This window comes from Anser brachyrhynchus (assembly GCF_964034855.1).
Source record: "Anser brachyrhynchus genome assembly, chromosome: 1".
Classification (NCBI taxonomy): Eukaryota; Metazoa; Chordata; class Aves; order Anseriformes; family Anatidae; genus Anser; species Anser brachyrhynchus.
The window spans coordinates 194,423,953-194,439,311 of NC_137694.1; the positions used below are offsets into that span (position 1 = coordinate 194,423,953).

Genomic DNA, 15,359 nt, shown 5'->3' on the forward strand with positions numbered 1-15,359 from the left:
TGTTATACCCAAAACTAGGCAGAAGGAATTCAGCTATTTATGTGGGTTGTTATAAAACAAAACGTTAGAAAAAAAATGAATCAGAATTGTCCCTTCTGTTAACAAGAACACAGAAGGGGGTGAATCTATCTATATTAGAAATGTAATGAAGAAATGTCTTACACCTGAAAAATAAATGATAAAAATCCCTTCCAGCTGCACATTCTCCTGCTGCTATAGCACTGACCTACACCACTGTGTAGTCTCCCAAATGTTTCCCCAAATGCAGCCCTAGCAACCCTGTGTGAATGCACGTGCTTTAATGCAATGCTAGGTAAGTGCTGTAATACAGAAATATGAAACTTTGCTCATAATTTTTAATTGCATAAGGATTTTTTTAAATACAAAAATCACTATTCGTTTTTCAATCTGTAAAACGATTGCAAACAAGGGAAAGTAAAATTTAATTAAAACTTATTCAAATCTAGTTCCTATCTCCCTGTGGAAAAGCCTTATCTACAAAGCCCCAGCTGCCAAGCATGCTGAGAGGGGCATATTCACGGTGGTTGACGTGAAGCAGTCACTGGATTAAGTGTATAAACTGTTCATGTAGCAGAGGTTGGGACCCAAATCTTTCAAGTGAGAACACGAGAGCTGCATGCGCTCAGTTGCTTGCTCTCTAATTCCATGACTTTTCTCATGCACAGGGCAAAAATCCCTTATTCAATGATAAAGAGAAGTGGGCTGAACTTCGTCAGGCATTTGGCCTGGGTCTTCTGCATGTCAGAGAGCATCTCTGTCATTCTAGTATGGGACTGTAAAACAAAGGCCTGATCTCTGCTCCTTCTTTTTGGTTGTACTAATCCTCATGAAAAGATTCCAGGTGTTAATCCAGCCTGCTGAAGGTGCCCCCCTTAGTTCTGAGAAAGATCTAAGTTCCAGAGAAGGAAATTATTTAAACCGCATGCTCATCTTAAGTGACCTTTATTAGCTGGCATAGCTACAGCCTGTTCAGTGTGCTGCCTCCTGCTACTGCTATCCTTAGGTAGTTAAACCTTCCTATACACCTATATATCTTGCAGAGAGCCAGGTCTCTTACCTGAGGCTCTGGAGTCCACTGCCAAGTTATAGTGACTAAAAGTCAACCATAAAACACTCCACATCATGGTGCACAAGACCTTTTCTGCCTCCAAACCAGCATCCTTTTGGCCTATAAACCTACTGACCTCAGGTAATCAGCTTGTGCTCTTGTCACAGGCAGATCTGATGAGGTGGTCACAGGCACCAAATCACACCATTCAGTGACATATAATTTAAAATGTATTTATTTGCCAGGGCAGGTATAGCAGGTAGACAGCCATTCCTGTTCACATACCACAGATCAGAGCACCATCCCCGCAAGCCTTGTGTGGACCACTGCAGCACCAGGGAGCTGGGGTGCAGGACATCTCTCTGACCTGTCAACGTGCAGGTCTGTGGCTGACAGCTCAGCTCCTATGTGTTGTGGTTCCTCCCCTCAGGCTTCAGCCTCTCCATGGTGCAGGGTGTAGTGTATGCTGCTCCCTTCCTGCCCAATTGTCTTAATTATTTTTTCCATGTTAATCAGCCTAACTGCCAGTGGCTTTGCTAGACATACAGCCCAAGGCCAGTTAACACTTGCCACCACAGGTTTCATCAGCTTCTGTCTCCCACCAAAATGCTGGAAAAACGAAATGTTACTTTCATTACCCAGCTCACACAGGATTAATTGGGTCCATGCTGGCCAGTCAGATGCAGACAGGCCTCACCAGCCCAGAAGGTGCCCCGAGGCTGGATGGAGCTTGTGACAGATCTACCACCTTGATACCTGGGGACCGAAAGACCCACCAGACAAACAAAAAATGTACAATATGGAACTTTCTGGCTAACACTGAAAATCGTAAGGCTGATTCTTCAGTATCTGTTACAAACAGGTCAGTATACCCATCATGATGCCAAGAAGTGACATTACAAGAATCAAAAGAAGGAAAAATCTTAATTATCTCTCCTCAGATGCCTTCTCAAAAGCCACTGGCTTCTGCATCACCCCAAGAATGGAAGCCCACATAAATTCATATAAGTAGCAGAACTACAGAGCCATACATCCTTCTCATTGTAAAACTTGCATTTGTTTGTCTTCTCTCCATGGTGTGTACTGCTTTCACCTCCCCTTCACATGTTGTAGTGGGTGTACATAGCAAGGTTTTGGTAGCATGGGGACTGCAGGGGTGGCCTCTGTGAGCAGAGTCCAGAAGCTTCCCTGTGTTAGATAAGGGCCAGTTTCAGCCAGCTCCAAAGGGACCTGCTGCTGGCCAGAGCTGAGGCAATAAGCGATGTTGTTTGCACCTCTGAGAGATCAGATTGAAGGAAGGGAAAATCTGCTGTGCTACAGCAGCTGGGAGAGAGGGGTGAGAGCTGAGAGAGAAGCAGCCCTGCAGCCCCCAAGGTGAGTGCAGCAGGAGGGCAGGAGGTGCTCCAGGCACGCAGCACAAGTTCCCCTGCGGCCCGTGGAGAGGCCCCTGGTGGAGCAGGCCCCCATTCCCCGTTCCCCTGCGCTGCTTGGGGGGAGGAGGTGGAAGAGGGTGGGGGGAAGGTGGTTTTAGTTTAGTTTTCTTTGTTTCTCACTTCTCTAGCTTGTTAGTAATAGGTAATAAATTTTATTACTCTCCCTATGCTGAGTCTGTTTTGCTCGTCACAATAATTGGTGAGCGATCTCCCTGTCCTTATCTCAACCCTTGAGCCCTTTTCATCGTATTTTCTCCCCCTTCCCCTTGGAGGAGGGGGAATGAGAAAGTGGTTGTGGTGGAGCTTGCCCACCCACCGGAGTAAAACCACCACAGATGTCCAGATCAGAGTCTATGCTTTCTAGGACAGGGAATATGTCAGTAGTATTTATTTATTTATTTATTGGCTTGTGCTACGACCAGACCAGCACATTTTTGTTTCTTTATAAATAAATAATAGACAATGAACTTGATCTTGCATATCCTAACTTTAATAAAATTCCACGTAACTTTATAAAGACACTCTGCTGAGTAAGCATTACATCTGGATCAAAATACATAGTGAAATACTGATACGACTAATGGTCACACACAAAGATGTAACTTAAAGCTGGGTTTATGGAGGCCTTCATTAAATTTATTTCATTAAACCCAGTAAATAACTGGTGAGAAATCCTTAATTACTTATTTCTGTAGATTACTTTTGGACCTTCTTCCCTCCTACTTCTGGACACTGCAATAATTATACATTCTTTCATTAAAAACATGCCAACTGATTATTTCTAACCAGAAGTCCTCTTAGTGAAAAGCCAGGATAGTTGCTAAAACATGTACTGAAACCGTAGATGTGTGCACTTAAAGAAACGAAGCAATGATCAATATTCAATATGAAACTGTGAATGTATTTCTGTACCGCATGGCTATTCCTGAAGATGTAAAGGCAAAACTCCAGATCAGTAGCCAACCACCACAGGAGCCTTGTGGTTTAAAGAGAGGTCTTCTCTGCAAACTATACTCATTAGATGAATCTTAAGTCTGAAATCACTCTCTGAGTGATTGCAGACTGATCATTTGCTGCACTTCGAATTGATTTCTGGTGTCTCCTCATCCCATCTGATCTGGTCTGTTCAATGCAGCTGCAGTCAAGTGTCTACAGCTGAGTCTACTGCAGGCCTCGCCTGAGAGCTGCAGATGTTCTCTAGATTGCCCTGGAATATGCTGTCGGCCATGCCAAAAAATCAAGTAGAGCAGAGCTCCTGCTGAACAAAAGCACTGACTGTGCCCAGGCACGTGGGCCTCCACTGATCCTGTGCAAAGCTGTGCTGTGAAGCAGCACTGCTCAGCCCTGTGCAGGAGCGTGATATTCTCTCACAATAACATATCCCAGCCGAGCACAAAAGACATAATGGAGCTGGTTGAAAAATCTGTTTGGGATTTTATGGTGTGTTTTTTCCCACTTTATTTGTTCAGCCTGTCAGAAACTGCCCAGAGCAGTTAGAACAAGATGTTCAGGATGCAGTGTAAGGCAGGAGAGCAAGAGCAATTTATTCCATATTCAAAACAGGGCAAATAACTCAGTGTAACAAAGAGGAATGGAGAGAGAGACAAGCAAGCCGAAGATCTCCTTTGCAAACACTTTCTGCATTTATTTTTCTCACTGCCAGCATGCCACCCTTCCTGAGGGGACAGACTGGTTTTATTGACAGACTGAGCAGCATCGTGTTCAGCTTGGTGTGTTCGGCACAGGCACCAGCACAGAGAGCTGGGCATTATTTCCCTTTGTGTATGCATTTGATGAACCAGGCAGCTTCCCCACAGCACCAGAGGCGAGGAGGACCTCCAGGCTGGCCGCACCAAGCTAGGAGCTGAGACCACAGCCTGCAGGAAGGCACAGGAATGCTCGCTTGTATCTCCCTCTCCTCTGTCACCTAAAGACTCACAATGAAAGAAGAAGTCACAGCAGCGCATTTGGTGTCACTACAAGGGTGTATGTAGTAGGAGAAGCCGGCGGTGAGTTTGTCTTGCACCCCCTGCCCCGGTACTGCTGGATAAGTCACTGTGCAGCACCTCAGGCTGAGCATCACCTCTGACTTACTCTAAAGATCCACCAACCCACAAAGCACATTGCACCAGGCAGGAGAAACCCAGTGGGACTTGGAAGGCAGAAAGAAGGGGTATAAAAACCAATTGCTCAGGGGACTGGTCTGTCTCTCCTAATCCGTCAACGTTTTGGAGCCTTGGTGTGACACACGCCCAAGACTCCTCGGGTTACATCCTCCTTCATCCTCTTTAACAGCATCTCAATGAAATGGAGGTGTATTAAAGCAAAAGGGGGGTTGATACAGTCTTCAAAGGACCCCTAAATTCACAGGAGTTGCTGAAATGGAAAGGCTATTCTGAGGCATCTCCCCTTGTTTAACTACCTAATCAGACTGATTCTTTCTTTGTCTGATTTGTGCCAATGTTGAGATTGAACTCGAGATTCACATCACATAGCTCCTAATTCCATCACATTAGTGCTCAAATGAGATACTGCAGCACACGCTCTTTCCAAATGGTAGCCTGCAGGACTCCTTTATGAAGTGGGTTAAAAAAGACCTTTGGTACTTTTCTAATAGATAACCTTCATTATTTACAGGCCCTAGAATGACAAAAAAGATTCACTGCAGAGCTAAAGCAAGCTGACAAGCTATATTCGAGTCACATCTAATAGATAAAGAGGCATTGCAGTAAAATAGACTTAAAATATTTCTGCAGCTCTGTTTTTCAGCCTGTTTTTAATAAGTGGAGAATTTGCCACCCTGTTCTGCTGGACTTTTTGAACATAAGAAGGGTATATTTTGAGACAGTTCCTTTCCTGGAGCCCACGTGCTGCTCATTTAAACTACGGGAGATGTGATTTACCTTCCTAGTGTCAAGGGGTTTTAAAATAATTTAGAAAGGGGGAGAGAGGGGGGAAAAGGCATTTTGTGAGAATTTCTCTTCTCCTGACAGCTAACAAAGCAAGAACAAAAGGGGCTTTACAGGGTTGTTTTCTACCGAAACCTAAAATACTGCATGTCCAGTCACAATCTAATGCTCTTTTGCTATGATGTAATAAGCTATCCAATGGACTAAGGGCAAATATTGGACCACGGATTTGGGGACAATATTTTTTTCCAAATTTTTTCATCATGAGCAAAATAAGTGAAGAAGCTGATTCTATGCCAACATGGGTTATCAATTTCTCTAGTCATTAGTTACAATTAACTGTGTAATTATACAGTTTGCTGTTTTTTGCTTCCTGGCAGGCTAATGTTTTATCTGAAGCAGAGGGTGCAATGCGGGGGATTTAATTGCTGGGCCTTTTGTCAAGCAGCTGTCATCTCTTCCACATGCACAATCCTTGGGATGTTGTAACTCCAGAGAAATGAACACGCGACAGGTTTCCTCTCCACAAAAGACAGAGTAAGAGTAACCACTACCATTTCTTTTGGTATTTGTATAGAAAGAATAGAGTGCGTGCTGGGAACTGAAGGATGAAGAGGGACGCTTACTACTGTAGCACGTTGACAGCTCAGTGAAAGTCCACGTCCCACTGAGTGAGGTCCTGACCAAATGAAAAATAAAACCCATCCTCAGTCTTTACGTGCTCACAGCTTAGAGACAGGCCAAGCAGGGAACAGAGGGCAAACTGGGACCAGAAAGAAATGGTGTTGTCCAATGTGGTGGTGAGGTGGAAAATGATCCTTTCAGCTCTGTATTTGGGATTGTTCTCCCTTCCAAGGATACAATCAGTCCTGTTACACTGACTTCGTATTCACTAGAATGAAGGAGAGCACATTCAAACACATCCCTTTAGCTAAGGCAGTTCCGTTTACAAAGGTTTCAGGATACTTGCGGCAGACTGCTACTTGCCCAGTCATTGAGCCATCTCAGACATTTTCACCCAGATGCTCAATTAACCCAACAAGAGGTGGAACACAGGCATTGTGATTGCAGCCTTCCCCCGTTTTTCCCTATCACGGTCCCTGCCTTGCTCAGAGAAGACAGCAGAGCAGGCTGAGGAGCCACATGGGCATTCAGCATCCCTCCTGTGCCCAGGATCCAGGGAAGGCTGTCATTGAAACTCATCCAAAGCAATGAGATCATGTGGCATGAGTCCATGATATTTGTGTAGCCTCAGAATTCATCCATTGTATGTGATACGAAACACACTCATATGTATATAGAGACTTAAACAACAGACAGGACATACAGCGAAGGCCAAGTTGTGCTTATGTTATTTACAGACACACACACACACAGCTGAGTCATGAACAATACCCAGCTTTCACATGAGGGCAGCTCTGAAAGATCCCCATAAGCTCAGAGGTACGACTCCACAAGTTCCACCAGAGACATCCATGTTCAGATACCAGTGACTGCAGAGGAGAGCACTCAAACTCAGCCCAGAGTCACAAGAGTTGGTGGAAACCTGAGGTGTAGAGGTCTCAAGCAAACCCCAAAGCGATGCTCAGGCCACCCTGGTACTCACCGATCTTCCTTTGGCTCACTGGAGTGGGGCTTTTCCCAACACGAGGCTCCCACTACCTGGGGAGAATACTGCGCTGTCAATATTTCTTCTGCAAAAGGCTTTGACACTATTTTTCGTAAATGCCAGATTATTTCTATTCAACCAAGCCCACATTAAAGAGCTTTATCAAGTCCCAGCAGTACTCATCCCACCACCTAATGTATCTTTTAATGTGACATGCTTATGACCTTGTACCTTTCTACTCTTCCGATGCCCAAATTTGATCAGGGCAGAGCGCACACACAAAAAAGGCCCTGACGGGGCAAGCAGAAGCTGACAAAGACAACCTGAACGTCCATGGAGGTTTGTTCCCTGCACCTGTAAGAGAAACCAGCAAGTACATGCTCCCCTGTCCATCCAATTTGTGCCATTATCCAGGCAGCCAGACTCACCAGATCAGGTGAGTTTACCTTTGCATTAATTCTCTGTAAAATTGGGCATCACTGCGTCCAAAAAGCAAGGAAAGAAATCTCTTAAGTCCTTGTGCATGCAGTCAGCTGTAGGATGAACTGGCTAAGTTGACTAGAGCTGTCCCTGTTGAAGGACCATCAAGGAAAGGTGCCAGCAGGGTCATGTAGACGAGTCAGCTCCATCTCACAGAAAGTTAACAGGGTGTCCTCGGTGCATAGATTTAAATTAACTAAAAATAAAACAAAGATGCGGCAGCATGAAGGTGATCCATTAAGAAGGGCGTGGAGGAGGGAGTGATGGTGGTTCTGAGCACAGAAGTAATTTGAGCACAGAAATTCGCCCTGTCTCCAATAAACAGGGTGGGTGCCTGGTCGTGGGAGCTCTGCTCTGAAAATGCAGAGTTGTGTGTGGGTAAGGCTGCAAGTGGACACAGTGGGAACATGCTGCTGAAAGTACCTGTCACCTTCAGACCCCGTTGCTCCCTACATCTCAGTCATCCTCAGAGAGCTGCCCTCCGCTGTGCTTTGCAGGAATCAAGAGAGCCATCCCGTCCCTAACCTACGTGACACAGTTCAGCTCTTGCGCGCATCACAGCGTTATCTGTCTCCTTGTGAAAGGACAGAGATAACATCCTCCTCCGGCTCATCAGCACGTGTGTCCCCAAAGTAAATTAACTACAGCAGCTGCTTTTGGTTTTCTCAAACAAATTAAGATTTTGTTCTCAAATTAGGCTCCAGAGAAAACATGTACAGCACAGGGACAAAGAGATTATGGGCTTCATTCTCAGGTTGCTTACTGTTCCGATGTCATTTCAGGGGATTTTCTCTCCGCTTCCACCAACATGATAGTGATCAGAATCTCGATGTGCCCCAGTTCTCCTCCTGGAGAAGGTCAATGAGATTCTGTCCTAGACTTTGATACATAAGAAGTAAGATGATACTTCACTCCTATGATGATAAATTGCTCCTACAGATTCATTGAGGCTTTCATCTTCAGAGTCAGGGGGTTGGCATTAATTTCAGCAGCTTCAGAGCAAGACTGTTACCCTAATTCTTGCAAATATGAGACCTCTACTTAACAAGAAACTATGAAGTGGTTAAATATTTGAAGTTCACTTCTAAATAAGATTGTCTAGAGCTTAAAAATTGCCACGCCTTCCTGTTATTTCAGCAGAATGTAGAAATGCTCCTGGATGAAGTAAAAAGGCAGAGTGTCCTGTGTGATTAGGGAGAAGATAGGCAAATTATTTTGTGTGAACATTACTCAGTAGCTGAGCTGGAGAGCTGAGACTACTGCCCACCGCACTGCCAGCCCTGTCGCATTGTTACAAGGTGTTCCCCACCTCTGAATAGGATTTTGCCTCCTCGTGCCCAGAACAGGTCACCCAAAGAGGCTGAGCAATCTCCATCCGTAGGGTGGAGTTTGAAACTCAGCCAGGCTGAGCAGCCTAACCTGACTGGAACCTCTTCAAGCAGAGTGTGGACTGGTTGGCATCAAGGTGCCATCGCCAGCAAAGCAGGCAGACAGCACTGGCATGGCTGGGAGCAATGAACAAACCCACAGCACCGTCAGCCAACAGCACATAGCCCCACAAGACCCAGCAAGAGACCCAGCAGGTGGGACAAGCACACACCCAGCGTCGCCCAGCTGCTGGACCTGCACACTTACATGGTGAAAGTGGAGAGCTACCTAGGGCTTTGCTGGTAAAAGGACAAAAGGACTGGTCCAATTCTACTTTACATTGCATTACTTTGCTTAAAAAAAAAAAAAAAAAAAAAAAGAAGGAGGTAGGAGACATTTTGGTGTTCAGTGCAGAACAGTGCTTTAACAAAAATTCCCTGCACAGCACCAGAAATGTGCGATCTGCACTTTGAATAAATATTTAACACCTAAAATGGAGACTCCAACTTTGATCAGGGACCACACTTGGGAATAAATAGTCATTGCTTTTTAAATTGCTGCAGTTAAGCTATAGCAGGTTATATACAGCAGTTACATAAAGCTATGTACAAGGAACTGTTTCCATGCCACCACGCCAGGAGCAGAGTATGAGTTATGCAATAGACTGAGACAGTCTGTCCGAGGGAATCCATATTCCTCACTCTGAGATTTCACATTGGACGTTTATAACCTGGGCAAGAAAATGGATTTTCATAGGAATACATACCTATAAATCTTATTCCAACACAGCATTAAAAATGCCCAAAGCATTTTTAAAACCAAATTAGAACTGAGTTGCCCAAAGTGTTCAACGTCAGGTCTCCTCTTCCTCTGAACAAAACTATCTGAGATATTATGGACTTAAAAACATCCTAATTAAAGCATTGCTATTCATTAAGCTGTTCGTTCATAGTGTCTGTTGTTTAAAATGAACTGATACCTGGTAATCAACACCAGCACTGTGGTGGTTGCTGACTCTGGGTCCTGCCATTGCACCAAACCACAAAGAAGTTATTTTAAAATTCTGTTACATATACATGAAAATAATCAGTGAGAGGAAGAAAACAAAGCAAAACAAACCAAAACAAATATGATAATTACAAAAATTATAGAACTGTGTAACTGTTTCCAAATACCTGACAATTCCTGCCTGGAGCACCAGTTCTCTCATCTTTTAGACACCCTCTTGCATACTTGGAAAATAAAAATGTCTTTCCCTCTCCAGAATCGTAAGTCATCCCAAAGTGATGTAAAAGACAGACTGCAAAGAGCTTACTTGCCTGTGGCAGAAAGTATTTTTAATTTCCACTGGAGAACCAGCACAGCCAGCGGCCACGTCCCCGGGATGGTGGTGAGACTCTCGGTGGTCTGGAGAGCAGAAAAAGCCACACACTAAATCAGTGACTTAACTTTCGGCAGCCAGCAGATGCTCTCCAGGTGTCCACGAGCCCAGCCAACCTGAGTTTCCAGTGTCCAAGAGCTGTCCCCATCAGCACGGTGGCTGCGAGTGGTGATCTCCTCTCTCAGAAAAGGCAGCATGCACTGCCTCCCACCTGACTTGCAACCATCAGCACGCTTTTGGAAGGGTGGCAGCCTTGGGCAGACACCCCATCTATCACACACACGTCAGGGCTTCCTCCTCACGTCCCCTTTTCCACCTGGCAGCTTTTACCCAGATCATGGATTTCCCATGTGCCCGGCACTGCCCTGCATCACCCCCATCACTTCTTCTGCAAGGCAGCTGTTCAGAGAGGAAAGCAACGAGTGAAACAGCTTCCCTGTCTGTCCTAGCTTTGGGACGGGTTGCCCAGGGTGGTGGTGGAGTCACCGTCCCTGGGGGTGTTCAAGGAGAGGTTGGACGTGGTGCTTAGGGACATGGTTTAGTGGGTGACATTGGTGGCAGGGTGATGGTTGGGCCAGATGATCTTGGAGGGCTTTTCCAACCTTAATGACTCTGCGATTCTATGATTCTAGCAGAAGACAGCTGCTGGCTCACCATGCAGCTCCAAAGGATAAAAAAATAATTCAGCTCTCCACATCGCCCAGCTGCAGCCCACGTGCCACGCCATGGGAACTGCACACCGAGCCTCCAGCAGTATGCACAAAAAAGCAGCTTGTGCATTAAAGCTTTATACGTAGTTATCGTGTAATATATATTACCTGTTGCAAGGTGAATGATTTGAGTCCTTCTCTTCTTAGAGGTTTCTAACGGCCATCTCAGCTCAAGGAAGTCTCATTACCCGATGGTAATTTCCAGCCTGGAAAGCCTGGAGCTGCTCCTGGGCTGGCACCTTCTGCAGGTTTTCAGTCACACCAGGAAACCTGCAAGCACTGAAAGATTTTCTTCAGGTTTTTTTCAGTCTATTTGTCCATAGCTTGTTTGTAGCTGTGTGCATTTGACCCATGGCCCCGCATGCAGGCTGTCCCTCTGGTGGCCCCTGGTAGCCAACACCAGCTCAAGAGCCACGGGTGCAAGAGGAGCTCCGGGTCTCAGAGGGCTTTGGATAAAGCTGCTGCGAGTCGTCCTTCCCGAGCTGAGGTGGGAAGCACAATCAGCTCGGAGGAGGAGGACAGCTTGCAGGTTACCCAGAACAAGAACAAGCCAGTGTCAGAGGTCAACTGCAACAAGACTGTGCTTGGGATGAAATGGGAAGCCTCTGGGGAAGGGAGACTAATGCCAGCTTCATGAAGATTTACCAAAAGAGAGCATTGCCAGGGAGAAAACACAAAATTAGTTTCATATAAAAACTAACAAATTCCTTGCCCAGCCTAACAGAAACAAAATCTTTTCTTGATGACTTTTCGCAGTTGGGCAGCAGCAGAAAACCTTTCTGTAAATGTTGAGGAGATGAGTCTCTCTCCTCTCGCAGCTGCCCCCAGCACCGAGGGAGATGAGATTACACGAGAGCTACAAAAGGCCAAGCATTAGCAGAGGTAAGGAGCGTTGTCCTGGGAGGACGCTGCAGCTGCCTGGGCCATAGCAGGGGAGGGACTGTGGGCAGCGATGTCCCTGCAGGACAGTGCTCCCCTTTCGGACTCCTCTCTGACATGAGGTCCTGGAGGCTCAGCTGGGGGTTGACCCAATCAAGACGGCTACAGGAGAAGAAACAGCAAAATGAAGCCAGCAGGAATGTGACGGGGCTTGCAGGAGCTAGCAAGCACTTCCTCTGGTGCCTGCTCGGCTCCCTAACCCAGAGGAGTGACCTTACCAGAGCCAGCGCGACAAGCCGAAGGGCACCCTGAGGGACTGAAGCTACCTGCTGCACGTAAGGAGGCTGCAAATGAGAAACTCACCCTGTGCCAGAAACACCCACCAGCCCCTCGGGCTGCCCAAGCACAGCCCCACCGTTTGCACGCTCCGGAGGGCGAAGCAGCCGCCCTGGGGACGGCAGCTGGGCAGGGGCTGCTGCCAAGGCAGAGCTCCGGCGGCTGCAGACATTGACTGAGCTCTGCGGAGCGCGGGGCTGGTCTGAAGGCAGGAGGAGAGAAATGAGAACAGGAATCAATTACAGAAAGGCAGATAGAACTCGTACCTGCCACAAATGGAAGAAAATTGAAAAACGGTCACAGCCTTCAATAGCAATAAAAGGAGAGCGGCTCAGCCTGGGCCAGGGGCTGGGAGCAGATCCTGCAGAAGCACCCCCCGAGGAGGATGGGCTGGGTGCTGTGGTCTCCTTATCCCCCTGTACTTACCTGTGTGACCTCAGTGACATCCTCTCCAAAGATCTTTTAGATAACGCTGCATTTTCAGATAACGCACACACCCGTCTGTGCTGGTTGGGGGGTGATTGACAGTGAATAATTAAAGTGCTATAACAATTCTCCAGATATTTCACTGACAGCGAGACAGGCAGAGATGTGTGTATATGTGGCAGAGCACAAAGTAATTACACACATCTAGGTCTTCACTTTTCCTAGTCTCAGCTGCTTGGCAGTTTCCTCAAGTTGCCTGTGCTCGTAGCCAAGTTTTAATCACTGTTAAATCACACCATATGACTTGCATTTGGGAGCACTTTATCAACATCAAAAATAAATATTATTCCCACAAGGAATCCAGCTGGCCTCTAATTAGGTTTCAGAATATATCAATTAAGGTGTTAGTGTGCTGTCCGATGATGAAAGCCGTCATCCCATCAGCTCCTAGAAGATCAATACAACTGTATGATAGGAGATATCCACCCATTTAGTTTCCTGGCAAATGAATCAATACCGCAATTTTAATGGGACCAATCATTAAATGAATATTATTCCTGAAGAAGACCCAAAACCAAACAAAACCAAGCATACACAGTCTAGCAGCATTTTTCAACAGTTGCAAACTTCTTTAGTCCTGAAACTTCCCACTGCAGGGAAATGACACTTGAATAATAGCAGCAATACCACTAATACAGCTAATCACTGTCCTGAGCTTCAAGCTATGCATTACAGGGCACTGCTGTCCTTACTTTTCTGAGGAGCCATCTCCTAGCATTACTTTGCTGTCAAGGAAATGTGCATGAGATACCAGAAAAAATAAAAACCACAACAATTTGCATTTGCTGCCATTCCATCGGCTATGTTGTATTTCTCATCTGAAAGTGGCCAATAACGTTTGCTTCTTTAGAAGTCCCAACAAACCCCATGGATTTCATGGGCACCTGAGCAGTGTCTGAAACGCCTTGAAGCCAGGTTTGCTGCATTTGTGCTTCATTTTGAGATTCACTTGGGTCTGTTCCATAACCCTGAGTTTTGCTAGGTGATGCCGGGGCAGCGGTGCGAGCTCCGGCACCGAGCTCCCAAAGTGCCACTGCCCAGGACACAGGGTCAGGGATCAAAGCAGAGGCCGTTGCCGCATGAAAACATCTCACGGAGGTGTTTCTATGAACTAAAGGAAAATCCTAGAAGAAATCTCTGATCAGACCTAAAAATGGATCACGAGTCAGCTCCGCTTAGACTGACAGAGGTACAAAATGCTACAAAAGCGCCTTGGCTGTGTCAGGGGCTGTCATCGCCTGCTGCAAAGCGCTTGTCAAACCAGAAGAAAAGCTGAGACAACGGCAGATTTCTCGTATTGCTGGTGAGAACACATTTGCATCACTGCTCGCAATAGGCAATCATTAGTGTAAAGTGTTTGACTCTACGCTGAGCAGCAGCAGCAAGCTCGCAGGCAGGGGACTCTGCAGATCACCACAACCAGGGGGATGCCAGGCATTCAAAGTGCAGCATCCACCACAGGCAGCCCTCTCTCTACCTCCCCCTGCTCCCAGGTGTTGCCTGGATGTTTTAATTTCCATCTCCTTCATCTCCTGAAGACTCCAGACCTCTGTCCATACACCATACACCGAGCAGACAAACCCACGGCTGATCCAAACTGACACAGATCCACTGGGGTGATGCTGGTGGCCACCAGCTACATTTCTGGCCGTAGAAATCTCTTGGTCCAGGCAAGCCGGGGTTGTCCCCTTGCTTTCTAAGCAGCCCCTCCTGCCAGGCTGGAAGATACTCCTCTGGGGACATGGTCACTGATGCCACCTGCCCATCTCACATCTCTGGGTGGAGGACAGCCCCAGAAACAGCCCGTCTGGATCCACATCTTCTGTTTGCCAGAGCCTCTCTCATGGTCAGTAAATAACAATTAACATCAGTGCCAACACAGGGATTAGAGTGTGTTTTTCACATATGAGCTCAGATTTTGCAGATGCAAAATCAGTCCCTTGTCTCATTCCGAGGGTTTCTCCATCCTTTTCTTGCCAGCCACCAACTCCAATTACAAACCCATGGTTTGCTCCAGGAGAGAAAGCAAAATGAACTTGGAGTGAGCTCAGGGGCTACTTTCAATGCTAATGCATGCTGCCATTGCTGTTGCCTACAGTAGCTCCAGAGCAAGATCCTGCTTTGGATATTTTCAGACCCTGATCAGATCTGCTTCACAGATGAAGGAACTTTGTTTTCTCTCCTGAATACAGGCAACTCTAAGTACATTCTTGTTTTAACACTACATTGAATTATAACTCCTTCCTGACTCTGTGTAATTACTTCTGCAGTTGGATTGCATATGCATCAAGTGCAAATTCCTGAAAGAACAGCAGATACAGAAGCTGCTCCTGAACAAAAAGCACAGGCTGGTAAAATGAACCAGTCACCTTTGCAGTTGCATTCACCACCAGGGTGAAACTGTGCCAGAAAACAGCTAAATCCTTCTCCCCCCTTTAAAAATCATTTCTCCACCCGGTTCAGAAAGTGCCTTTGTAAGGCCACCAGACAGTGATGAGAAAGGAATCAATGGTTTCTGTGCTAATTTGCAGATTTATGTTTTGTTGGTGGCTGATTATTGCTGAATTCTTCTAAAGCTATAAGAAACGTTGAAGCACTGCAGCAAACTGCCTGACCTAAGCACACTCAGCTCCTAAAGGATTGATTTACACGGCACATGGGCTTTCTTTCTACCAGCCCTCATGCAGCCCGTCACCACC

The 15,359-nt window shown here is 46.3% G+C and overlaps 1 long non-coding RNA gene across 1 annotated transcript; it reads right to left on the reverse strand.

Annotated features, from left to right (window-relative positions):
* Positions 1–5,395: 5,395 nt before the first annotated feature.
* Positions 5,396–15,076, reverse strand: LOC308178840. The gene is made up of 4 exons (XR_013940003.1): positions 12,601–15,076; positions 11,068–11,238; positions 10,184–10,275; positions 5,396–7,069 (listed from the first exon to the last, which is right to left on the reverse strand). It is a non-coding gene; the product is annotated as an uncharacterized lncRNA (long non-coding RNA).
* Between the last annotated feature and the right edge of the window lie 283 nt (positions 15,077–15,359).